This window comes from Cryptotermes secundus, unplaced genomic scaffold, assembly GCF_002891405.2.
Source record: "Cryptotermes secundus unplaced genomic scaffold, Csec_1.0 scaffold1434, whole genome shotgun sequence".
NCBI classification, from domain to species: Eukaryota; Metazoa; Arthropoda; class Insecta; order Blattodea; family Kalotermitidae; genus Cryptotermes; species Cryptotermes secundus.
Window position 1 is genome coordinate 187,606 of NW_019734986.1, and position 26,557 is coordinate 214,162.

At 39.2% G+C, this 26,557-nt stretch overlaps 1 long non-coding RNA gene and 1 pseudogene across 3 annotated transcripts; both read right to left on the reverse strand.

Moving 5' to 3' along the window:
• Positions 1 to 2,422: 2,422 nt before the first annotated feature.
• LOC111869167 lies at positions 2,423 to 8,757 on the reverse strand. Of its 3 annotated transcripts, XR_004513520.1 has the most exons (4): positions 8,630 to 8,757; positions 7,989 to 8,149; positions 3,904 to 4,004; positions 2,423 to 2,658 (listed from the first exon to the last, which is right to left on the reverse strand). It is a non-coding gene; the product is annotated as an uncharacterized LOC111869167 (long non-coding RNA). The 3 variants fall into 3 exon arrangements; XR_004513519.1 differs by lacking the exon at positions 2,423 to 2,658 and having other exon boundaries at positions 3,637 to 4,004; XR_002843621.2 differs by lacking the exons at positions 2,423 to 2,658; positions 3,904 to 4,004 and adding an exon at positions 4,345 to 4,382.
• Positions 8,758 to 9,927: 1,170 nt separating this feature from the next.
• LOC111869166 lies at positions 9,928 to 26,355 on the reverse strand (annotated as a pseudogene).
• Between the last annotated feature and the right edge of the window lie 202 nt (positions 26,356 to 26,557).

A 26,557-nucleotide genomic window follows, 5' to 3' on the forward strand; every position in this document is an offset into this window, starting at 1 on the left:
TATAGAGCAAGCAGTCTTTTGTTTTATTGTTCTGTGATGTCTGTAATCCTGTAGTGTCCATAATGTGAATGACACTGTGTTCATGTCGACGTGATGAAGAGCAGCTGATTCTCAACACAGAAACTGAGCTAGTTCCTACAGATTACAAAAACAACTAGAAGGTATTTGCAGAGAACAGTTCAGTAAAATTATGTCAAAGACCTCTAGTCTGAAAAGCACAGGACAGCCAAAACTTGATAAAATAGTTAATTTTGATCAAACAAGCATGGGTCTGAAAACAAATCAATTCCCTTTCATTGTTTTGGAAGAGACTGTGGACCTGTCATCTGACAGATTACTGATGATGATAATCATACCAAATTTCATCGAACTCTTATCTAGGAAGTCTCAAGATATAACATGCAGATGGTCACAGACAGAGAGATGAACATAATTTTGTGTGTTCATGTTGTGCGCATTGTTAAGTAATGCGAAATAACTGGGAGATATTTGGCATAAAATATGTGTGTGATAATGTCTACTAGTAAAAATTGCAAAGTTCAATACTTTTCAGTTGCTTATGTAAGTATGCTAGCTGTATTCATACAATATAGCATCAATTATCACTAAAATATAAATTCTGCCCTTGACAAAACAAAAGCGCTGTATCACTTCCTGTATATTGTGCTTGCTAACCTTCATATGCTCCCATTTCACACATTATTATTCTACAAATAGTGTCATGAAAACTTGCTAGGATTCAACCCACATAGATGTACTCCTAAGCCAGCTATCAAACAGACAGAGAGCAGAACTTGTAGATACAATTAACAGTATAATCACACCAAAAAAAATAGTAATTACTAACCAGAGATTATATTGTGACATGTTGCACTATTCAGGACACCCCTCCCCCGCCAGCGGTGACGTAACACCATCAAAGCACTGTCGTTACTAGGGTAGCAGGCAAGTCAACACTCCTTCCCCTACCCCGCCAGTGGTGACGTGGCAAAGGGATGCCGTGGTTGCTATGCAGCCATAAACAACTCCCGACAGCGTTGCCAGTAACACCTGTAAACACGGCGCCAGACAACAGTGGTGCCTATTACATGGCTGTTTTCTGTGTTGTCCAGAACGAGGCTAAATAAGGAGCAGCGAATGCTATTCACAGTCAGTTGTAGTCTAGCATTCGCAGGCCAAGTAATTGTGATACTGCCAATGGCAATAATATTGAGATTGCAAACTGTGTGATTGTAAGAGCGAGTGTTCAATAAATTCGCTATATCCAATACGGCGTGAAGTTATTTGTCGTGTTATACACCCAACACGTGACAATATCATCTTCCAGTCAATTCACACTGATTCTCTGTTTGAAAAACTTTGTATTTCAGAAACAAACAATGATAATGAATAACTGCAAATACAGAAGTTAGTTTTGTTTTTTTTTTCTGGAAGAATAATTCTGGAAAAGTGTTAATTTAGCTCCCACAAGCATGGATTCCATTATAACTCAATATCCTTCCACATGCTTTACCCCATGAAAAGCATTTCATTTGCATCTTACTAACTATGAGTATATTAGTTACCCATGACAAAGAAACTTGTGCGTAACATCCTGCCAATGACATGTGGATCTAAGATTCCAGAGATAATACATGTAAGAAAACACCAGAATCAAAAAAATTATTCTGCCATTTGGTGTTTGGAGTTCTATGCACATGAATATTACACAATCTTAAGTTGTACTTACAAACCTTAAAGCTTGACATTTTTGTATGCAATACTGAAAGGTAACTTCCAAAAGGAATGCACATTTGTGTACTCTCATCATTGCCAATATATGGAATATAGGAAAAAAATGCTGCCTAATGAGAGGGAGAAATGTTTGCCTAATTTAACATGTTTTACTTACTTACTTACTTACTCGTGGAGTTGAGCACTTCTTGAGGAAACACCAATTCTGCAGCTACTCAAGAAATTTCCAGCATTTTATGGAACCCAAAGGGTCATTACTGTGTTCACAAGAGCCCTTCACAGGTCCCTATCCTGAGCAAGATCAATCCAATCCATATCATCCCATTCTATCTCTCTAAGATCTATTTTAATATTGTCCACCCACCTATGCCTTGGCCTTCCCAGTGGTCTATTTCATTCTGGCTTTCCCACCAATATCTTATATATATTACTCTTCTCCCCCATAATTTAACTTGTATTAACCTGTTATTTTCTCATTAATGTAATTTCACTGTGCTACTGGGCACATTATTTCAAGAACTGGTTTTGAACTACTCAGTGTGGAGCAAAGTTTAACTCAAGTGGCTCTGATACTGAATCTAGACATGGTTTATCACAAAACAGTGATGGTAATAGTTCAGCAGTCAGTTGCAACACTATAGAATATGCGGAGAAATTTATACACTACATCAGTTCACTGTTTCCTACTGTGGCTTCATTCAAACTACTGCACATTGTATCAATTCACAATTCATCATCTGAGTGTCCTGGCTACAATTTTCATATAATTATACAATTATCTCTCAAAAATACTGTGGTGGAGTAATACCTACTACATACTAGAACTCCCATCTTCAGGGTCAAAGGGTAAGCTGAGTAAGCAGACACCAAGCAAACTCTATCAGGCTACAGAGCATCCCATTCCACATGGCAGTAAGCTAAAAGCTGAAATTTTGTATATATAAGTATGGGTTCAAGATGGCTGCTCCAGGCAAAACACGTCTCAAATCAATATAAACACTTCTGTAAGCATTTTCTGTGGTTGAAACTGGCAGTGAATTGATGCATTTACAGAAATGTATAAAAAATGTAAAGCCAACAACACCACTATATAAGGAAAAGGAAAATATTTTGTGATGAGGTTCATGAAATCTGCAAAATTTACTCTGTCTCAGAATATCACAAGGGAGTGACAACATGTAAAAAAATGTTTCTCTTTAGTCCTCTATGTGCATGGTAACAAGGAACATGTAATAACACAGAGTAATATGTGTGTTGTGAAGGTCTTTATGAGGGAGTTTGACATTATTACAGCAATGTATTCATTACCATTTCATTAATTCTGCCCCCTGACACTCACAAAACAGCATATAACGTCCTGTGCATTGTGCCTGCTAAATTTTGCATGCTCTGGTTTCACACATTTCTTAACTATGCAGTATTAAAGAAAAGTGAACCGCAATTCAAACAAATTTGCTTACATGAACAGTTATATATTGGGAGCCAGTAAATGAAATCACACAAATATGGGTCACATCAAAGCAAATTGCAGCTTCAAAACTTTCTCCAGTAGCAATGTAATACATTTATAACTAGAGTAGAAATAAGCACCATAAAAGGTGGAACAGACATGGAGAGCTGAATAATTAAGTTGTCTCCTAGAAAAACTTCCGGGGGCACACGGTAGCATAGTTGGTTGAGGCACTTTGCCACAAGCTGGAAGGTCACGGGTTCAGGTCCCGATGAGGTCACTGGATTTTTTTCAATTGATGTAATCCTTCCAGCCTCACTAGGCCATGGGTTTGACTCAACCTCTAACAGAAATGAGTACCAGGAATTAATTAAATAATTTTCCTGGAGAGTAAAGCGCGGCCAGTGCGTGAGGCTGACAACCTTACCGCTATCTTTGAGCAGATTGTCTAGATAACGTGGGACCCTCATCTCACAACCTTATGGCCCTTCACAGAGATAGTTTTACGTTTTTACTAGAAAGACTCCAATTTCTAAATTCTCCACAAGAATGTAGCATTTATTAATATACACATTTGGTCTTAAAACGGTTCAGTAACTTAAGAATCATGAATATTACATATCACAAGAATTCACAGCTGAACAGCAAGTGCTGGTCATATTTCCTCACCATACTATACTGTTAAATAGATTTTCTCATATCCAACTGAGGAAAATAACCTGCAATTTCTGAGATGACACCTCCTCACAAGGGAAGACCGCCTACACTGTAGTCTCGCATTTGTGGAGACAGGCATGGTTAGTAGCACAGGTACATTTAACTGCAAAAGAAGAAACGGCTGAATTACACAGGCACAGCATATATTTTGAATATGTACTGTATTCACATTCAAATCAAAATAATAATAAAAAAAAAAACTCTGTGATTTCAGTCTGCAAGTGAACCATACCAACTGAGCAACTGCCGCTTGTTGGCGAAGTTTAGTGCCAACTTTTGTGGACAGAGGGTGTCGCATGGTCAGAGCAACAAAATTTCCAGAGCCATTAATTTCGATATTCTAGATAGGAGCCGCTATTTCCTTGAAATATCTCCTCAATTATCATCACAAGGCTGAGTGGACCCCGTTCCAGACACACTACTTCTCAGAAAAAATCTGGTAGCGCCGGACCTCTAGATCTGCAGCCAGGATCACTGACCACTAGAACACAGAGTCACATACAAGATTTCAAAATTACAAAATATTTCATACACCAACTCTAAGAACAGGTGGGATTTATAGATAATTTTGAGGATTCCCCAAAAGGATAATTCCCAGTGAAACTAAACACTGCATTATTCATTCTTTTAACACTTGGACACACTATAAGACTGGGTGACACATATGTGTCTCAAAATGGGCAGACATCTCAAAAGGATACAACAGTACTGAATTATAAAGAATCCTATCATCTGGGGTATGACAATATCTCGTCTAGTAGAAGTTTCCAGATATTTCAGAGGAATGTATTACATATTTCCAGGTTCAGCATCAAAAGAGTAAACTGAGTAAGCAAGCAGTAAAATATACTTAAACTAGTCTACACAGCAGCTCATCCCAGAAGATGGAAATCTTCATAGTCTCTCCCATGAGATCTTCAAATCTTGTGTATGGGAATATGTATTGAAGGTGACTTGATCAAGGCTAAATTTATTACAAATCAACAAAAAAAATCTGCAGTTATTATGCACTGGTAGAAACTGGCAATGAACAGAAGCCAATTAATAAATGTACAACAACAAATTTTAAAGCCAGCACCATTCCAATATCAGGACAGAAACTCATCTTGTGATGAGGCTCATGAAACACACAAAATCACACTCTCTCAGGATACCACTGGTAAGTAATAACATGTTCAATCCTGTTTCACTTCACGGTACAGAAGTATACAGTAGGTCAATATTAAGTAAGCAGTCTTCTGTCTAAATGTGCTGTTCTGTAATGTGAATGCCAATTTGTGTTACTGAGGATATTGCAAGTGTAGCTGGTACTAATCCAGGAATCTGAGCTAGTTTATATGATTACCAAGGAATCCAGAAGATGTTTACAAAGAAAAGGCCAGCCAAAATTAATTCATACTTTCATGAGCATCATAAAATATTTTTAAATAAATACTGTTCATGTTTCTTCAGTTCATTTCAAACACATTAAAAAACAAAGTAATATGCTCAACTGTGCTATAAATGGAGGCTGAATGCAAATAGTAATGTCATTAGTGCTATTAATAAATAGGAATATATGTATGTCTATTACACATGACTTCAACTCCAAATATGAAATTTCTTACTTCATCTTTGCAGTCCACAGAATGTTACACATCTCAGTAAGTTTGGCTTGTCAAATAGGAGTGTTAAGCATATAGTCATAGAGATGGAAGTCATTACTGCATGAAATTAAGAGTTCTGAAGCATGTGATTATGAACCCCGGTAATGCTGTAGACATTTGTCAAATTACTGGAGCAACATCAGTAACATAACCACAAATGAGCCTTTAAGATTGGGTTTAATAATATCAAGGTATCTACTTTTTGATATCGCCACTTCAAAATCATAGGTCTGCACCTTCCCAAAGCAGTAACAGTATCCACAAGCTCCCTATTCCAGCACTGCTATTTTACATTTGCGGACATGGGTTCCTATTTCAAAGTTGTTCTACAGGGAACCCTCATTACGCTCCTGAAGTATGGCACCAAACACCTGGAACCGACTGTATATATCTATTTAATATGCTACATAATTTGGCCTGACTGGCCATCATCAGGCCATCTGTACATCTGGTATGCACATGACTGGTGCAATATGCAGTGGCCAGTGTTTACAGCAGGAGTTTAGATTTTATCATTTAGCCATTAGGTCATACAGAAAGCTGTAATTTCTGTGTCATGATTTGCTGAAGGGTCATGTAGTTCAGTGATTTCTTATGCTGTACTGAACAGACACATGTGTCAGCTGATCAGGTTCCCTTTTATAAACAGCTTGAAGCAAGATGTGTCACTGCTGATTCAGATCATCCCCCTACTTTCTTTTGTAACGTCTGTAAGTATGAAACAAGCTTTTGAGTAGGCTGGTTATGGAAGCAGATGATATTTTGTCTGAGTTATATGCAGATACTTTGGCTGATGAATGTAATGATGAGGAATGTGGGGAACAGTTATGACAACATCCTTCAGTTTTTTGAGTGAGAGAGAAAAAAAGGACAAAAATGAAAGTAATGAATGAGGTAAAAGGTAAAATTGTCCCTGTGGTTAGCTAATTAAGCACTACACCATGAAGGTGTATGGGAGAGTGGATGTATAGATGTAACGGTGATTATTCTGATGAAGGAAAAAGTGACATGGGAGTAATGTAACCTACTTTCAGTCACAGTCCCCGAAAAAAGACATGTCCTTGACTGATTTTGCCCCCAGTTTATTAAATAAATTAATGAAATTTGAAAAACAGGGAAACATGACAGCTCAGTCAGCATAGCTACAGGCTATGATATAATACGATATTTTGAGACTGATTACAAAGGAGCCGAACCATGATCAGCCAGCTATGTACGAGGCAGTGAAGGCTTTGAAACAGAAACTTCGTTGATTATGTTTAGTGTTATTATAATCCGGCAGAACTTAAAAAATTTGCCAACTTATGTGCATAGTGATGTATATGTACAGGGTGGGGCGCAGAAACTTCCTTTTTTGTGAAGAGAGGGGAGGTCGCAGAAAAGTGGGTATAGGCTCGGCAAACGCAGCAGTCGTGGAAGTTTCTGCCTAATACTCCTCTGTAGGAAACATGAGGTGGACAAGTGAGCAGCGTGTGTCTGCTGTCGAAGACTATTTTTCGAACAACCATTCCTACATGGTGGTGCAGCATGCATTCCATACTCACTTCGGAATTAAGCCCCGAGGACCGGTTCCCAACTGGAAATGGATTGTTTTGTGGGTAGAGAACTTTAGGACAACTGGGAGTGTGGTGAAAAAATCATCAGGACGACAACAGACCGCTACAATGCCAGAAAATGTGGAGGCAGTTTGACAGTCGATTTTGAGATCTTTTTCGAACCAGCTCCTGAAGAAATGCATCTAGGAAATGTCTGGTTCCAACAGGATGGTGCCACAGCCCACACAACCCAAGCTTCAATGAGTTTTGAGGGCAAAGTTCCCTGGACTGCTCATCTCACTTCGAGGTGACATCCCGTGGGCAGCGCACTCACCTGATCTAACGCCCTGTGATTTTTTTTATGGGGATACCTCAAGGGAGAGGTTTTTAAACATTGCCCCAAAAACCTGCTTCAGCTGAAGAATGTTATTTGGCAGGAAGTAGCCCAAATTCTGGTGCACATGGTGGAACATGCAGAGGGGAACTTCAGAAAACAGTTGCATCAGTGCATAGAGAACGGTGGCCACCACCTTCAAGTATTTTGTTTAAAACTACATGATTTAAAACTTTAAAGTATGTTCTTTCATTAGCTAAACATAAATTTTGTCTATCAGCAATAATTTGTCTTTTATTCGCTTTCAAAAAAGGAAGTTTCTGCACCCCACCCTGTACAATAATATGATGTATGACTCACAAATAATGTATTACTTATTGTATTTCCTCTGATGTGTATAGTTCATCGTCATGAATTACCCAGGGCTTTATGCTTAGACATCAATATCTTGACATAAACTGGAGGACTATATGTCATATTAGTATGTAAAATTTGTATGAAAAACTCCTAGGATATGACAGCATCTGGTCCTGATAAAGATTACACATTCTTCGGAGAAATGTACTACATACCTTCAACTTCAGATTCGCAAGGTAAGCAGCAAGTAAACTTCTACAAGTTACACAGCGTCCCATCTTAGAACACAGTGATCTTCTCACGCTCTCTGCCATCTGATCTACAAATCTTGTATAATAAAATATGTATGAAAATGAATGTTCAAGTCAAAATTCATCTGAAACCAAGAAAAAGAATTCAGTAAGTATTTTCCACTGGTAGAAACTGGCAATGAATGCAAGCATCTTCAGAAGTATATGACGACATTTTATAAAGTTATTATCACAGCAGTGTCGAAAAAGGAACCCATCTTGTGATGAGGCTCATTAAACACACAAAATTACAATCTCTCAGGATATCACAGGTAGGTGATAATTCGTATGAACCAGTATCACTTCGTTATGCAAAAGTATACAGTAGGTCACTATCGAGCAGGCAGTCTTCTGTTTTGCTGTGCTGTTACTGAAATGAGAATGGTGACATTGTGTTCATGTGGACATGACAAAGTGCAGCAGTACTCATTAAGGAATCTGTGTTAGTTTATACAGATTATCAAGGAACCCAGAAGACGTTCACACAGAACAGTTCAGTATGATTACATCCAAGAGCACAAATCTGAAAACCACAGGCCAGCCAAGTTGGATGCTTGAATTCATACCTCAATAATCATAAGACTTCCTTCAATTATATCTGTATGTGTCTTCGGTTCACCTCAATCATGTTCAACAGCAAATAAAATGATCAGCTGTGGTATACATGTAGAGTGAATACAATTAGTCATATCAACTGTGCTGTAAAATAAAGAGGAAGTCTATCAGACATGACATCATACTCCACTTGGAAATGTCTTACACCATCATTTAACCTGTCTCATAAGACTCTTAAGCATGTCTTCACAGACATGACAGATATGGCTTCTTTGTACACTTCCTGATGCATGTGACTGTGAACCACTGCATTGCTGTTTAATGCTGTCAAATTCCTGGAGCAACATCAGTAACAGTCCATAACAAGTTATGCCCCTTTAAACCATATAGAACCACAAATGACTCTTTATGGTCAATTTTAATATTATTGAAATATCTAATTTCTGAAACCTCCCCTTTAGAAACAAGGCTGTGCACTGTACGTGAACCAATAATACAGCAGTAACCATAATTTCCAATTATCTCTAATCAACAGCATGTCAGCTCATACAAATTGCTGTGTGGCTTCCAAACATGCACAAGGATGTCAGACGAAGCTCATTTTCATTTAAACGGGTATGTGAACAAGCAGAACTGTCAGTACTGGGCACAAGAAAATCCTGCTGTTCTTCATCAACGACCTCTACACAGTCCCAAGGTCACTGTATGGTGTGCAGTTTTGGCTTGAAGGGTGATAGGACCATATTTTTTGGAAGATATCGCAAGAAACACGGTGACAGTAACTTCTGAGCGTTATGTAACCATGCTTGAGACGTTTCTTGCTGCAAGAATTCACAGTGTACTGAACATTGATATCGACAACACTTGGTTTCAACAGGACAGGGGGACCGCACACACCACACGAGTGTCAATGGCAGCGTCAGGCGTCTGTTCGGTAACCACGTAATTTCCAGAAACGGTGACATTTCTGGGCCACCTCGTTCCCCAGACTTATCAGTGTGTGATTTTTATTTATGGGGTTATTTGAAGAGCGTGGTCTACAATACACGCCCCACAACCCTAGACGAACTTAGAAGACGAATAACAGAAGAGATCACAGCAATACAACCCGACACTTTGCTCCGAGCCATGCGCAATTTTCAGGATCGACTTGCAGAGTGTATTCGGCAAGATGGACATCATCTTTGCGATGTTATTTTCAAACTGTGAGTTATTTTTAAATTTGCAATGTAGAAGTGCACATTGAGTACCTTGATTAAATAAAAAAAAAATTGTATTTTTTTTCTCAATTTTCAAGAGTTCCCACCTTCCTGCGCCCCCCTGTATAATTTTGGTTAAGAAACCTGAAGGAAAAGTTGCCACTTAGGAGACGTAGACATAGATGGAAGGATAATATTAAAACAAACAGTGAGGATGTGGACTGGATATAGTCCAGTTGCAAGTTCCTGTGAATATGATAATGAAAGACAGTCCTGTCCAGTTAAGATACCATCAGCTTCTGAAGAAGGATTCTGTTTCACAAAGCTTGTTCTTCATAACACCTACAAAATTTAATTTCTGTGCATAATATTCTGCAGGTAAAAGGCAAGCTATACATACTGGTAGCAGGGACTGTGCCATGTCTTGAATTGTCTGCCCAAAGCCTCTGTAGTTCAGCTGTAGGCACACTGTCTGGTACTTGAGGTTCTTGGCCAGAGGCTCAAGGACACTTTCTGCACCTTCCACTCCAGGCAACATGAACAGTACTGGTCCTTTCTTCCTCTCATTTTCTACATCTGTCCCAGCCTCAGCTGCTGATGGCAGGCACACAACAGGCTGTGCTGAAGATGCCTCGTCCCCTATCACACGCAGCAACTGCAGCCCTTCACTTGGTCCATCATCATCAACAGACGGAGCTACAAACACAGCAGATTCCAGATACTGTACTTGTGAGCTCAAACTTTCCATATCAGAAATTCTGGAAACTTAGAAAATTAGTCACAGTGGAATTAACAAAAGACTGCTTGTTTGCATTCAGTTCAGAATCTTTCTCGCCCTTCCCCAAGAATAAAGACAAAATCATGTAAATCTGTCTATTACCTGTTGTTTATATGAGTGAGAAACTTGAGTGATCACTGTAATGGAGGTATGGACATAAGGATGTTTGGGAACAAAATGTTGTGTGACAATATTTGGACCTATGAGGAATAAAGCAACATGAAAACTGATATTATTACTAATAAGGATCTTATACTTTGAATTTTTCATCTAGTACTGTTACAATGATTTTACAAAATAGGTTCAGAAGGGCAGGATATGCATCAGAAATGAGATATGGAAATGAGGCATTTAAATGCTCTTTGGAAAGTGTTTTCAATAGAAACTACTTGTCAGAACTAGGAACAGATGGGGGGGGGGGAATATTAACTAGAATATATAAGAAACAGATTGTGAATACTTGTAGTGGAATAAGTGCCTCAGATGAACTATTGGGTTCCATAGAGCAGACACTGAGCGCCAATTTAATATATTTCTGTTACTAAAGCCAATCCCTGTGTCACTGAATGTTTCAGCTCTAACCTCTGTGCAAAGCTGACTTCTACAAGTGCAATGTGATACCTGATACCTCATACTCAATTTTGCCTCCTGTAACCTAATTCTTATGATGACCCAGTTGACTTATATCACAAATAATTTCCACACAGAAGAAGCAACTGTGTACCTCGTAATGGTGGTTCTTCCTGCCCCTTTTCAGCCATGTCTTGGAGGCATGCAAATGTCAGGCTGCAGATCTTTTGTGGCATTAGAAATACTCCAAATTCTCGTTCAAGGCATTGCTTAATCTCCACGGCTGTCAAGAAGTCCATGCCCAGTTCTGACAATGTGGAATTTGAACTAATATTCTTCAGATTATGAATACCTAGAAGAAAAATTGTTTTAATATAACTAATTGATTCTTGTCATATTTCCTTTGTGGTTTGTTTTACAGTGCTCCCATATCTAGATTATACAGCATTGAATGGCATGACGATTAGTGAGCAATGAACTAGGAAGAATTTGGAAGAAGTGACCATGGCCTAAATTGGGAACTACATCAATATTTGCCTGGAGGAACTGACAAAACCATGAAAAACAGTGGCCCGGATAACCAGATTATGAATCTCCACACAAGGCCAGCACAGTAACACAAGCAACCAAGTAGGGAGTTGTATCTAGACAAGCCACTGCAACACACATAATATCCATGCTGTGGCACCAAATGCAGTGCAACAGAATTTTAATGGGCGTTTAAATAACTTTAATTATTTCTCTGAACAAATAATTTAAAAAATTAACAATGCATATAGGCATGTGGCACAAAATAGAGCATTCTTCTGTTCATGAATATTAATATAAGTTATAAGAATCAATTACACATATTCTTAGTTAGACTTTCTTCTACCTGGAGGGGTATTACATATTCTGCTATTAAAGTATCCAATAAATTTCCACCTAGTACATCAAGACTAAAAGTGATAAGCAATTTTTTTATGTCTGGTTTAAAGTATTATTTTCTTACATATCCTGTTTATTCTACAGGAGAGTTTATATCAAATTACTTATTCCCTTTAATAAAAGTTTCCTTTAAATCATGTTTAGCTTTTTTAATCCTTTCTATTGTCTACTTTTAAGCACTTAAACTCATATTTTGCAATACTCGATTCTGTACCTATTTTGATGTTTAAGTACTGTGTATATATTATAGTTTAATGTCTCTTTGCTCAAGTTGCACTGTGCAATCTACATCTTCCGATATGTTTCATATTCACCTGTCAAGGGATGAATGTTGTGTGCGTGAGTGTGTGTATGTATGCATGCACACTGAAATAATTTTCAGCAGGATTCTCATGTACCTCATTATGGCCATACAGGGCCAAAACTTGTGGTAGTAAGATAAAACATATATGAGATAGAAATAAATGCCACATTTAAGACAGTAATATATATATGTACAAAAATGTAATATTAATGCAACACGCTTCTTAAGTACATATTTTTTTTTTTTTTTAAAAAATGACAGTCTCACAGGTACTGCTACTCTCACCACAGCAAACTTTACCAGGCCCAACCTGCACTACCAGTTCTCCTTGTCCAGTCTGAGTTTACTTCAGTCAATTGCAGAAACAGCTCAAGCAAGTCTAAACATACCCAGGATGCGGCTGACACAGTCCATTACAGTCCCAGGTCCATCACTTCCTGCAGCTTTATCTTCCACAACCATGCTTGACACTACAGGGTATGACAGCCTCATGAATCCATCGAGCACCTCAAGACACGATGCAATTCTCTGTGGTAAGGTGCCTCCTGCAAACCAGAAGACAAAGCTGCACATCCTGAGTGGAAAATATGTTTTTTTTTGTGGTGCTGTGGTTCTGCACTTCTGAACCACATGAATGAAACTGATAAAACTACTAACTGAACAGTATTCTGACATGCAAATCCACTGCTCGGGAACGCCTGCAACTTTCGTGCAGCAAACAATACTATAACCGTCTTATCTTTGTGTCCATATAGCTTATGTGTGTGCAATGACACCACATAACAGTGCTTAGCAATCAAGTGACATGCGTTTTCTGTAGGTCCAGCCAGCTTCATTATCTCAAGATTCAGAAACCTCTGCATTTCATGTACAATCAGAACCCACCAACACAAGACAGTGACAATCCAAATTATGACACATTATGAAAAATCAGAAAAATATTTGGCATCCTAAATTCAAAATTTTCAGACATGTATCATCCTACAGAACATAGAGCGGTGGCTAACCATCAATTAATTATTGCTTCTCCCAACAAAAGCAAGATACAACAAAACAGCTTACATCATACATGGATGAGTCAGAAAGTTTTTGCAGTGATCTATTTCAAAGCTTGAAGAAAGTCGTCTTCTGGGATCTGGCGCCGTGTATTCTTTGTTTCAGCCTGGATTCACTGGTCCCCCCCCTTCGAACCCTGACCATATATGGCCTTAATCGCTCTTCACTGTTCCCATTGGTCCCATCTCCCTAACAAAACCCCCCCCCCGCCTACTTCCTATATAAAGAAGCGCCTTTCACTTCCTAATCATTACAGCTACTGCTCTCTGTATTCACAACACAATTCACCTGCCCTGAAGATGGAGGCGATACGTTCCTCCGAAACGTTGGCTGAAACAAAGAATACATGGCACCAGATCCCAGAAGACGACTTTCTTCATAGTCATCGCCGTGAAAACCTCAAAACTTACATATTTCAAAGCTTGTTTTGTTGACTGTACTGCTTATTTTGCATGCAGGTAGGAGCATAAACTCCCTGTGTTACTGTGAAATACTTCATTCCTTAACTTGCCTGTTGTAGTGTCTTAGCAGAGTGAGGGTGCACCAGGTGCAATCTGTTCCACAGTTACAGCACAATACAGAAACACTGCTTTACAGCACTGAAGTGGTACAATTGCATAACCATGTTTCAAATGGTGGAACAAGTGTCATTGATAAAGAACGGCCAGGACACTCATTCACATTTGCTAAAGAGGTAAAACAGTGAATGGCTTTGTGCCCTGATAATCAGATAATCAGCTGGTGACTAACCATTATGTGGTGCACCATCTGTGCATCAGTCATGCTTCTGCTCATGGAAACACCCAAGACTGACTTGGATTTCATAAAGTCTGTGCAAGATGGGTTCCAAAACAACTTACAGAGGAGCACAAGAACAATTCTTTGATAATTTGCTAAGGCCTACTGAACCTCTGTCATAATGAGATGCACCGTCACTGGCGAAAAGACATGGATCCAAAATTACACTCCAGAGGGCAAATTTCAAAATATGGAATGGAAACATACAAAATCACCACTCAAAAAGACGTTCAAATCTCAATCATCAGTGGGAAAATAATGATGACACTCTTTTTGGATGCCCAAGGTCAAATTTTGGAATACTACCATGACAGTGGCACAAGAGCAAACAGTGTTACAATTAATATGTTGCTGGACATTATCCATCATCTTGTCTATTCTTAAAAAACCCGTCCTGTTTCTCTTAAAAACACAACGTTTCAGGGACTGGATTCTGTTCCAGTCTTCAGGTAAAACCTACTCAGTTGGGTCCAATAGACAGAGCTAGCCCCTATCTCCGGACAACTATGCCAGTTTCAGAAGGGGTTCATAATCCAAGCACAACACAAACAGTGTGTCAGTGAAATGCTTCGGGACCTGTTGAAACCAGCTATTCAAACCAAACGCTAGAGACTACTGTTGAAAGGTGCATTCAGTTGTGACAATAGAAAGGGCAATATTTCTTGCACCTGCAATGGAATGGCTTGGTACTGATGTATGAAACAAATAAGCTTCTCAGCAGCCTCTCCTGAATTCCCATACTTTCACTTTTCTATACCAGAGTCGAATATCTGAAGAGTAGCACAAATGTGAACCTTACCAACAGAAAGATATGGTAAGGTTTTCAGCAGTTCCAGATGTTTTATGATGCCAGAGGCAGAGGAAGTATGTCAAGTTTTACAAGAAGGAATGATTTTATAATGCAGAGTAACTTTGTGAAGAAGCATAAAACTTCTTTGTATAGAACACATCAAAAGTATAACATTTTGCCTAAACATTCTCAAAGTTTATGTTACAATATGTGAAACTATGTCCTCTGTTGATAAAACCAAGGTTAAATCCATTCCTTTATCATAAAAATTGTATTAGATACAGCATTTTTAATAAAGCGCTTAAAATTATTTAAAATGCTAAACAGCAACAGACATTGAATCGTCAAACAGCAGTGGAAATAAAAAAAAAATAGAACCTGTCCAGCTCACCCCAAAACAATTTATAAAGTTCAGCATTTAAACATGAAAGAATTAGCCACTATATAATGTGATAGTGACGAGAGGAACCATATTCTGGGTAAGTATGGGCACTTCTGTACTGAAAGTTTCTTGGGCTAAAGACAAAAGATCTCCTTAGTCTCCAACATCAGGGTCAATGTAGATATGAAGGCATCAACCCTGATGATTGAGACCCAGGGATCTCCAAGACGTTGGTTTTTACTTTGACAATGATATGGCTGATTGCCAGAGATTTTAGCACATTTACTCACCATGAAAGCTTCAAATCTGATGCAATGGGTGCTCCTGCTTGTCAAACATAAAATAGATGCTAAACTCCAGAATGTATTAATATTAAATCTGAACAACTAGTCCATTCAGACATCTACACATAAGGTTTGTGCATAAAAATTCTGATCCAAATGCAAAAACCTGTTTTCAGAGCATAACTGACCTATCACTATATCTCTGTGTTTCTCCTGCATCTCTGCCACCAGTCCCACATCTCCCACTGCACCCCACTGCACAGCAAGGCCTGGCAACCTGTCTCTGACACGGCCCTCACAGATGCGCTCCATGATGGAGTTGTTCATGCCATAATTGGTCTGTCCTGCATTACCACGTCCACATGCTGCACTGGAAAACATCACAAAATGGCACAGATATGGACACATATGGCGAGATAACTCATCCAGGTGATGTGTTGCAACTGCCTTGGGTCCTGCAGAAATGACAAAGTCTGCTTCAGTTTGGTTCTCTAGGACTGCATCTTGCAGCACCTGCAAGTAATGAACAGACAATCTCTGTAGAGTTACAGCAAGTGATGAAGCATCTCAAATAATCACTTCTATCCCAAATTCATCCTCAACTTTCTCATGGTGTTCCTCTTTATGCTGATGAAGACCTTGTGACCAAGTCATGGTACAGTAATCATTACAACACTCCTGGAAGAAATGCTACAACACAACACCTGTTCCTAGCCTCAGAAGAAAGGAGCTTTGCTACCAATCAACTGGTGAAATTTATTGGTCACAAAAACTAAATACATACTGATGGTTTTACCGTATCTATGAAACTACAAGACAACTCACTTTCCCAGTGGCAAAAAAAAAAAAAAAGACTCTGTGGCCTGTAGTCCGTAAGTGAACTATACCGTCCGAGTGACCGCCGTTTGTCAGTGAAGTTAGTGCCAACTTTTGCAGATAGATGGTGTCATGTGGTCAGCGCAATGGATCCCCACAGCCGTTAAACTCGGTTTTCTGGACCGGAGCCACCATTTCCTTGAAATAGCTCCTCAATTATCCTCACGAGGCTGAGCGGACCCTGTTCCAGACCCACTACTTCCCAGAAAATCTGGTAGCACAGGGAATCGAACCTGGGTCCTATGGATCTGTAGGCAGGAACTCTGACCAGTAGACCACAGAGGCAGTCCAAGTGGCAAATCTTAAGGAAAAATAATTTTCTACTTATTCAGATAAAATTCTTAAATATAATTTTCCTTCACAGATTTCTTTTCTGTGTTCACTGTGTTAATGTCTTGCTTTTAAAAAATCACCACTCTCAATCAAAAGGCAACTAAGTAAATCATAAAAGAATACATATGTACAAGTTGTCACATGTGCTCATGTTCAATCAATTTACCAAGTAGGAAATCTGTTTTTAAATCATCTGAAGCACAATTTCACAACTCCATATTTTTTATAATTTTATTTACTTTTATATGCCATAATTACATCCCACAAAAAATTGAAATAAAACTCTTGCAAAGTTAGATGAATAATCTAGTACGAAACTACATTTTCTGGATCATCAACTCTGCATTGTCTATAAATCCATATTTAGAACTTTGTGGAATCTACTGTTTCTATTTTGTCTTCTGTATGAAATTAGAATTGGATCAACAAAACTTTCCTGGTACTACCAATATAAAATTTGACAGAAGTGAGTCCAATAGTTCTCAAGCTATGAGATGACATGCTTCATTTTTCTCTGCAACATCTGTTCAAATGTTTGCTTGCATCAATAAATATTTTCATTTACAAGAAAGATGAACACAGATATGCATGTAGGTCTTCATAGGAGTGTGTGTGATTTTTTACCAAAACTGTAATGTCTTGAAAAATGCTGGTAACATTTCCTAATAACAATTTTCATTGACATTTCTTCAGCGTTTATCAAGTTGATTTCTGGAAGCAGATAGACAACCATTACAAATCTCAAAGGCATATTTTTTGTATCTTTTATTGTGAATGTGCTTAAAGGGAGGAATTTCTTGCAGAGATGGGACCTTATCAGCTTCTTAATACAGACCATACACCAAATACTTAATTATTGAAAACAATACCCCAGACTTTTATTGCCTTTCTGGCATAACGTTTGTTCATGTATTTGAACAATCATATGCACAAAAGTTTTGGGAAGGGTCACACACAGTGGTGCATGCAGACACAGACAATTCAGTAACACGAGTACCACTCTCATTAGATAAAGTAGGACAGCATTTGCTTTCTGATTCTTTACATTCTGTACACTGATACTTCAGAACTTCCTTGCCCCTCATGAGCATGCACTTAAAATACAGGAAGAATTATGACAAATTTGTGTAACCATTACATAATTCAGCATCACTTTTTCTGGTTTCATTGATACCTCTCTATCCATTATTTCATGACTTAGATATTATGAACTATGTAAATGTGAGCAAGCATGACACTCACAACAGCCAGGTTGAATATAGCATCCACCTGGCCCAGTCTGTTTGCTTCTGACAACAGAGCTCTTACACCACTCTTTGTGGTGATGTCAGCCAGAGAGCTTACAACTGTGGCACCATAGCTGTGCCATGTTCTCAAACGGAAACTCTGGTAGCCAGTTTTTACACCACTCCGAGATGACAGCACCAGTTTACGAGCACCTCGTAACACAAGCCAGTCAGCAAGCTCCAGACCAAAACTTCCCAAGCCACCTGTAATTGGTGTTATTCATTCATTCATTTATTTACAGTTCTACAAAATAAATGGAGGCGTCTGCCTCAGATATAGAACAAGTCAGGAATACAATATAACATATGAATATACAAGGTGTGTCCCAAAAGTCATGAAATATATTTCTTTCCCGCGCTCCTACTGGTTGGGTTAAGGGGGGGAGGCCTTTAGCTTCACAGCGCGCCCAAGGTCAGTCTGCTCGAGCATCGGAGGCATCAGTATCGCTGATTTAGTGCACCTGTGTTTTGTGGCCACGTCACAGTGCGCGATGGTGGATACTTTCCAACAACGTTGGGCGGTCAAGTTCTGCACAAAACTCAACAAAAAAGCTGCCGAAACTCATGAACTGCTTAAGCAAGCCTATGGAGAGTCTGCTCTATCATATGTGCAAGTTACAAGGTGGGTGAAGAAGTTTAAGGAGGGCCAGGAAGAAGTGGAAGATGACCCCCGCTCTGGACGGCCATCAACAAGCCAAACCGATGAAAATGTGACTCGTGTGCGTGATTTGTTGAATACTGACCGTCGAATGACTGTCCGGTTGTTAGCCGACACTCTGAACATTCCAAAAACCGTTGTGCATCGCATCGTTATGGACAAATTGAACATGCGAAAGGTGTGCACCAAGCTGGTCCCCAAATTGTTGACGGACGAGCAAAAGGCCAATCGAGTGTTGATCGCGAGTGAATTGAAGGAACATGTGGAAATTGAACCTCATTATTTAGACTGTGTTATTATCGGTGATGAAACGTGGACATTTGAGTACGACCCAGAAACGAAGCGCCAGAGTGCTGAATGACACACCTAGGCTTCCCTGAAACCGAAGAAGGCGAAGATGAGCAAATCCAAAGTGAAAACAATGCTCACCGTCTTTTTCGACACCAAGGGTGTGGTCCACAAAAGTTTTTACCCCAAGGACAGATCGTCAACGCTCCCTACTATGTGGATGTTCTAAAAAGATTAAGGAAAAGGGTCATCCGCATGCGAAAAGACATCACCGCTAACTGGCGGCTGCATCATGACAATGCGCCCAGCCACATGTCTCTGCTCGTCCATGAGTTCCTGGCGAAGCACCACGTGGCAACGCTGCCGCAGCCACCCTACAGCCCCGACCTAGCTCCGGCCAACTTCTTTTTGTTCCTGAGGATCAAGACCGCACTCAAAGGATGCCATTTTGAAAGCATTCAGGCTATCCAAGCAGCCGTGACAACAGCTTTAATTTTTATGAGCCGAAGGACACCGTATGGGGACCATTAAAGTAAAGCCAAGTGGCTGAAAGACACTGTATGGGTATGCACAGTCCACGCGTGTGCACAGTGTTTTAAAATCTAATTTTAAGATAGAAATTCTTGTTCTACTTACATTATTTTTGGACACCAGCTTTATAAGTAGTCTGTCTCCTCTCCTGTGTCATCTAATTGAATGTTGCCTTCATGTGGAACTGTTGGAAACATTCAGAAATGCATAGTCCAACGTCGCACTTCACGCATTTTGTCCGGATGTAACTTCGTTTCCTATGCGAAGAGCACACACGACATCTCAATCTCGTAGTAGAGGAAGTCGGCCAATGATGTCGAGAGGCCTCCTCTAATCGAGATATCGCCAATGACACAGCAGGAGGTCAACCCATGGACCGTTGAGGGTGAGGTGGACCCCTTGCAGCATGTTCCAGCATGTTGCGCACAAGGGCAAGACAAAATTCTCTGTGTGACAATTTTGCGCCACAGGATTACAACAGGATGAAACTGTTCAGAATCGTCATATCCAGGAAATGGAAAAATAGTTTATTTGTCCATTTCCAGGTCCAACGACTGATGCTATAACTGTTTTCCATTCTGTCCGCTTTGTCGACATAACCCATGTGCGTGTTGTAATTGGCAACAATTGCTGGCTTGATGGCATTTCCGTGCTCATCACAGAAACTGCCTTCTGCTGGAGAACAGTGCATGTTTGTCAGTATGCATACATCACGTTTGTCCTTCCAAACTATTGCTGTCAAGTTTTGTCTCACCCTGACACGAATGTCACCTTTCTTCAGTCGAAATTGTCTTCATCGAAAATCATCAGGCAAGCCCTTCCGATTAGGTCTGACTGTCCCACAGCACGTTATGTCCTTTGTCATCAGTTCCTCAAACAAGTCTGGTGACGAAAAGAATTTGTCCATGTACAGTTTGTGACCTATGCCCTCAATATGCCTGCATAGGTCCCTAACTGTAGCATGTGTCGCTGTCACGTCTTGGTCGGCACGTGTTCTGTCTTTTCCTAGGTAAACTTTCATGTCATAAGTATACCCAGCGGCGTCAAAAATTTTGAAGATTTTGATTCCGAAACGTTTGTGTTTCTTAGGAATGTACTGCCTAAAAACCACCCTTCCTTTGAATTTAACAATTATCTCGTCTATGGCCAAATGTTCGGAAGGGTTATAATATTTTTCATATGTGTCGAAGATGGTCCAAATTTTCCATAGTCGGTCATAACTGTCGGCATTCCTGTCAGTTTCTGTATTGTTATCTGCAAAATGAAGAAAACGAAGAATGTGTAGAAAACAGTCATGTTTCATTGTGTTAGAGTAGAAAGGTGTGGCAAATTGTTCTGCAATCAACCAGTAGGCCTTTAGTCTGTCTCTAATGTCATGTCCCATTTGAATGATTATTACTAGAAACAGAAACATCTCGGAATCGGTCACGTCAGGCCGCGGAGAAGGTCCATCTTCAAGTTTGTCTAGGTACTGGTGGTAGTAATTATTGGTCTCTTCCACCAGCAGACGGATAATCCCTGCGAAGTATAGCATGAAAACGCAGAAAGGGGTGGAATCCTTATTTACGTGTGGAGCTTCATTGATATTTAACCCCACAGCTCCACCGGAATAATTATTCACACGCCTCCTGCCATGCTGGTGTGGTGGTCCCCAGGTTGCCGACGAAGACGATGTGTCTTCATCGGCTTCAATTTCTGAATCTCTTTCTTCCTCGCCACTCTCTGAGGTTTCTGTGGCACAGTCTGAATCTGTATCATTGAGCAGCTGGTTTTCAATTTCATCTTCTTCCAAGCGAAACGAGGCCATGGTGAATGTTCTTTTCACTTCACAACGCACTAGCTATGAAGTCTGGCAGTACTGTTTATACAGTTCGTAAAACAGTTATCGCTTGTGGCTCGTCTCAGATATAAACAGTCTTAGACTGTCAAGGACAGAATACAATAGCGATATATTCTTCGTCCACACTTGTGTATACAAAGAGAGTACAGTACTTGGAATGTGTTTTATAAACAGAAACTTTGAACCCACTTGCAGATAAGATGGTTCGAGAGTACGAATGATGTCAGCAGCAGGCATTTGTACAGCAGAAACATTTTGTGCAGAAACTGTATGCATATTTGTGGACACGTTCGATATTGAGGGGAATTTTTTTTTTGAATCAGTGTAACAATTTTTACAGATTCTAAAACCTGTAAATTACAATATCTGATTCTATATTCTTTCTAGATAAAAGCCGTATTTATTTCGTTCATCACAAAAATTGCAGAAATCACAGCATTTTCAGTAACATGATTACAATTTTTATTACTCTACAATGGCGGGCATTNTCAAGACTCTTAATATAGTCATATAAAATCTAATTTCTTAATATAATAATGTATAATACACCTATATCACAACAGTAATAGTATCTTTTTCCTGTGTATTTTATTCCATAGTCCGTTGCATCCTAGCAATAGGCAACGGCGTTTATTTAAATATACATGATGGATCAATCTTTATACCAGCAGTAGTACTCTTCAACAATGTAAAAGGAATTGGTGATAAGAATCTTTTTTAACAGCACTTTAAATCCAGGGATGTCATAAGATAATTGTTTAAGCTCTGGAGGGAAGTGGTTATAAAGTTTGATACCAGAATACCATCCACCTTTCTGAAATATCGTTAAGTTTACCACCAGAAGATTCAAGTCATGATTAAATCTGGTAATACGGGTGTGGACATGAGTTTGTTGTATAGCAATCTCTATTCTTGACAACCAGCATAAGTAAGGAAGATATATATATTGCGACTGAAGTGGCAGTATATGTAACGCCTTAAATAAATTACGGCACGAGTCCACATTACGAGAATTGGTAATAATTCTTATTATTCTTTTCTGTATTTGACATATGATTTTTGCATGGGCTGAACTTCCCCAGAATATTATACCGTAAGATATTACTGAATGAACTAGGGAGAAATAAACAGTTTTTAGGCACTCCAAGGATAAAAGAGGTTTTAATACTCTAATTACATAGGATGCCTTATTTAATTTGGTTATCATTTGATCAATATGGGTTTGCCATGACAATTTATGATCAATAACCAAACCTAAAAATTTTGTAACATTCACACTGGTTATTTGTTTTTTCCCACATAGTATATGTAAATCAAGAGCTCTTTTGTTTTTAGTTAGAATTGTAGAAAATAAGTTTTGTAAGATTTAGTAGTAATAAATTACTACTAAACCATTTATTTAATTTTTCTAAAACTATATTTATATCTTTTTCAAATCTTGGGGTATCAGGATTAGTAATTATTAGACTTGTATCATCCGCAAAGAAGACTGGATTGGATACATCAGATATGGCATTAAGCAAATCATTGATATATAGAAGGAAAAGCAGGGGACCAAGTATGGATCCTTGAGGGACTCCAATGGTAACAGACACCCATTCAGAGTAGAATTTAATTGAGTCAGAAACAACTATTACTCTCTGGTATCTATCTAATAAATAGGACTCAATTACATTGTTAGTTCTTCCCTTAATCCCGTAATGTTCCAACTTTGAAAGCAGAATATCACAGATGACACAATCAAAGGCCTTGTGAAGATCACAAACACATTCATGTTTATTTTGGGAATCAGCAGTTATAAAGCAACTGATGAGTACAAAGAAGGCATAACCCCACACTAGTGCATCTGAATTATATTTGGGAAGTGATGTGGATGTAGCTCAACTAGAAAACCAGTTACAAGGGTTGTACTGAAAGTCATGAGCAACAATTTTTTTGTAAAGTAACATGCTTTATTATTGACAAACCAAATACAACACCTCAATCTACAGTCCTTTCTTTATTTTTCCACATAATCGCCACTTCTTTGTACACATTTCTCCCAGCGTTCTGGGAGTTTGAAAATTCCCCTTCTGTAAAATTTCATTCCAGCCATCCGAAGACACTGACGCATTGCTTTCTGAATTTTCCCTTGTCTCAAACATTGTCCATGCAGCTGATCCTTCACAAATCCAAAAAGATGGTAGTCAGAGGGTGCCAGATTAGGGCTATAGGAGGCGTGTTGAAGAACTTGCCACCCCATCTTTGCAGTTGCTTCCAATGTGAGGCGAGCGGCATGGGGGCGAGCATTGTCATGAAGAATGATGATGTTTCGTCCCGGACGTTTACCACGCAATGCACAATGGAGCTTGTGCAGCGTCTGGACATAACGAGCAGCATTGATGGTTTGCCCAGGTTCCAGGAATTAGGCCAGAATAAACCCATCTGCATCCCAGAAGACTGTGCCCATCACCTTCGCAGCTGATAGCACTGTCTTTGCCTTCTTTTTTGATGGAGAATGCAAATGGTGCCATTCCATACTCTGCCAGGCAAAAGAACACAAGTCCGTGGTGCTATGAGGGCAAACAGAGGTATTTCACATGCCCTAGAGAAGGAAACCAAAGATGTAAAAAAAAAAGGCATTCAACATTTCGAAGGAAGGATAGAAGACCTGTGTAAATGTTAAGCAAAATCCACAAGACAAGAATGGTTAACACAGGAAGAACAGACAGAAATACCAATCTGAATAAAAAGAAATGACCTCACTGTATTGTCTCTTAGAATTAATTCATGAAAGGTGCTGATAGGGCTGATCAACATCTCGGTTATTATTAAATTGTGAGGAAAATATTGATGTAATAGAAAAGATGGTAGTGTATCTGATAAATTGTGCATTCTTTGTGCACAAGACCCTAAATAGAAACAGGAAAACAAAATACAAACAATTTCTGCAAAGGTTTGCCAGATTTTGGTTACTGCAAACAAGGAATCCAACATCAAGGAGGTCTAATCAGGAACACCGAGGCAGACTGTCCAGGGATTTCAGCAAACATAAGCTGGAGAAAACTGTCACCAATGGACTAGGAAGGAAACAGTATCCCACAAGACAATGTGAATTCTGAGCCAAACATGTGACTCAGTGAAATACAATAATTTGTAACTTCTGCATTGTTCAGCTTCACAGCGGTTCCTGCTTTAAGAGGTTATAATCTGTGAAGCATGATTAGAGGCACTACAAACAGCTTCTTTTGTACTGAGTCAAAGAGAGCAACCCAGAACTCCAAAACTTAAGTAAGGATACATGTAACGGTAAGACACTGCAATGCTTGTAAAATGTCCAGGAACTAGAGTAATTTAATTAAAGAGAAATACTAGTCCTCAATATTGTCACATGATGACTCAAAACCAGAATTGTGAAACAAGCAGATACGTCCTTTGCTAAGAAACAGCTCTATAAATGTCATGCGACAGCTGATTACTGTGGGAACATATGCAATGCAAAAATAGGGTAATTGTGGGAAGAGGTGTTCTCTGGGTGGTCCACACCGATGCTATATACCCAGTTTTGCTGATGAAACTTCCTCACTTTTCCAGGAAAATAAAAACGTGTTTGCCTTTAAATATCCATGAAGTGCAGATCTGTAAGTCTGCACTTCAAACATTCTCACAAGCAGGCCACAGTGAGACTGAGCATGTGTTTCCTTACTGTTTGGGAAAAAGTGTAAGAATGCTCAGCACCTGCAATTATATAACTGTAGCTGGGGTCACAGAAGTACCGTGGGTAAGCCTGCATCAGCCGCGGTACAGGCATAACCACTTTACTGTCTTCCTCCAGTCGAATCTGCACCAGCACTTTGCCTATATGTTTCCCGGTTGTCATGTACCTGCAACACAGTCACTGTACTTGCCTGTGTGATTCTCTGGTAGCTTCAACATGACTGTATCATGCACTCTATACATGTTGAATTCCTAAAAACAAGTATTAACATTTTTGGATTGTCTATAAGACTCATTCTGACATCTCTTGCAATTATAACAAAACAATTTTAATAAGAAAATAGGAAAATAATAAAAAATTCAGAAAACTGTTACCATTTAGGAATATGATTAGAAAAGGAGATATGCCACAAAAGGGGAAATATGTTTACCTAGAAATCACTAGAGGCGCATTTTCATGTATGGAGCATAACAAAGACTAACATCAGCTGAGATGAGATTTATAAGTATGGAAGGAAAAGCAAGGAGAAAGAGAATAAGAAATGAAAAAATTATAATTTAATGATTTGAATACTGGAAGACACATTAACACATAACAGATTGAGATGATATGGACATGTTTTATAAAATAAAGAACAGAGAATCCCAAAGAAGGCCTTCAACTGAACAAAGAAGAAAGGCAAAGACCAAGCTGGGGACAACAGGTCAGGAAAGATATCAGCCAGAAGGAAAGAAGGATATGGAGGGAGAGGGGGGGATGAGGAGGATGAATGTCCTAAACATCTGCTATATTTTCAAGGAAATGAGCCTGAGAGCTATGTTTCTTCAACATGTGGCAAAACATGTTCCAGCTCGATGCTGGATGGCTCCAACAGCTTTTGGTAGAGAGGAAAGGTAAAGTCTCATTCTGCATTAACTTCTCACACTGCAATTTCTCGCAAACTTGCTTTAGTCACAACTGTACCTGAAAGCCTGTTCCACTTCGGTGTCCTGAAACACAGTCCTGGGTAGGGGTCGTACAACCCCTGCAGATACCTTGAGTTACCATATCTTGTATGATCTTCTTTGGCTCGGGGGCTCCATGGAACACTTCATCTAACACCACGCCATGAAAGCTTGTCCCCTTCAGGAACACCTCCATGCCTGTGTGTCAGGATTCAGTGACAGAAACAAATTCCACCAATGAACACAGCCACAAGTTACAGATCATAAAATGCCCTTCAGAATCTCAGGCCTGACTGTAACTACATTTGCACAACCCTCTTACTTCCATGATGCCTTATCACTGACTATGCCTCTGCAGTGGGGTTCTCTTACATTTCTTGTTAACTGCCTCAATAAGA